Here is a 1,896-nt window from a genome sequence, read left to right on the forward strand (position 1 = left end):
CCCAGAGTTCACCCAGACCCATGTCCATCGAGTCAGTGATGCCATCCAGCCATCTCATCCTCTGTCGTCCCCTTCTCCTCCTGCCCCCAATCCCTCCCAGCATCAGTCTTTTCCAATGAGTCAACTTTATTGAATTATAAAGAACTAAACAGCACAAATCCTAAGGGTACTGTCCTGTGAATTTTCACAAAGCAAATGCCGAGGTGTGTCAGCAGCCAGGTCCAGAAAACAAAGTCTTTGTAGCAACGCAGGTGCAAGAATTATTTCTTTATTTGCCTCTCTCTGCCCTGTTGCTCTTTTCGCTTTCTATCCCCTTCCTCTTTTTTCTTTATGCCCCTCCCCCCACGTTGGCTCGGATGGTCAAGAACCTGCCTGCAGCCAGGTTTCGAAGGCGGGGTGGGGAAGATCCCCTGGAGGAGGGCATGGCAACCCAAGTCTGGTATTGTTGCCCCGGGAAAGCCATGGACAGAGGAGCCTGGTGGGCTACAGTCCGTGGGGCCGGCAAGAGTCGGACATGACTGAGTGGCGCTTTCTTTGCTGTTTCTGTTGCTTCTTTCTTTCTCATCCCTGCCTCTCTGTCCTTTCTGCCGCCCCGCCCTCTTTCTCATGAGGGGGGCTCCTCCAAGTGCCACTGGACGGATGGATGCTAGGACTACTGACCCACGAGAGCCGAGGCACCCCCTTCCCCCCACCCCAGCCGGTCATTCATTTCTCCAGCCCCCGGTGTCCTGGCAGGAGGGCCTTCCTGAGTCCTCTTCCTGGGAGAGGCAGGTAAGAGGTGAGGCCGAGAATGGTTGGGCCCCAGAAAGGTGGGGACGGATCAGGTCGCTGTCAGCGGATGAGGATCTCAGCGCGGGGTAGGGCCTTGGTGTTCTGGCATTTTCTGAGGCTTCACTGGGGCTGGTCTGGGGCCGGTCTGGGGCCTGGAGGACGGAGCTGGCTGGTGGCCCAGCCCGGTTCCGGCCGGCCGGGACCACACGGCGCTAGAAGAGAGGGCGAGGCCGGCCCGGGTTCTGGGCGGGGACGCGTCGCTGGCTCCGGGGCACGCCGGGGTGAGGGAGGCATCCCTTCCTTGTGGGCGGGGCGGGACCCGGCGATGCTCATCACTGCCCGCTGGGCCAACGAGGACTTTCCAGCCGGAGCTGGTCCTTCAGGCTGCCAGGCCCTGGCACTCCGCACTTTGCTTTCAGAACCGGCGTTGGGCACCCCAGGACGGCTCTCTGCAGCCTCGGTGGTGGAGGCGGTTAACTCTACGCCACCCTGTCCCCTCCCCTATATGACGGACCTCCCCCTCCCTGGGGCCCTGCGTACATCCCAGGGGTCACCCCACCCCCGCCCCGACTCCTTTCCCCCAAGTCAGCAGCTTGCTGCCTGCGGGAAGGACTGAATGAATATGAAATCTGTCCTCGTTGCTAACTAGGGCGCAGAACGTGTTTCTCCTTTAAAAGCACTTCACGTGGGCCTTAGATGGGTGTGTACTCCCTCTGCGTGTTCTGGGAGGACGGGTGGGGGGCATCGGTGGCCCAGGCCGTGTGCTCCCCTAACGGCTGACCCGGGAGGGCGGCAGAACCACAGACACCCCGGGTATTGGGGGAAAGACTGCACCCGTGGGATTTTCGATGGGGATGGTTAAGGGAGGTGGGATGGTGGATGGGGGTGGGGGAAGAAGGGCTTCTATTCCGGGACTCCGGGGGGCAGGGGTGCACCGTCCCCAGCTTTAATTACGACATGCACAGCGTTAGACGCTGCGTATCCGAGAGATGGTTTTTGTCGTCTGGCTGCTAAGTTATGTCCGACTCCGCGACCCCATAGACTGTAGCCAGACTGCTGGAGCCTGTTGCCATTTCCTCCTCCAGGGGATCTTCCCGACCCCGGGATCGAACCCGGGTCTCCTGC

Source organism: Bison bison, unplaced genomic scaffold (genome assembly GCF_000754665.1).
Source record: "Bison bison bison isolate TAMUID 2011002044 unplaced genomic scaffold, Bison_UMD1.0 scf7180017861088, whole genome shotgun sequence".
Lineage (NCBI taxonomy): Eukaryota > Metazoa > Chordata > Mammalia > Artiodactyla > Bovidae > Bison > Bison bison.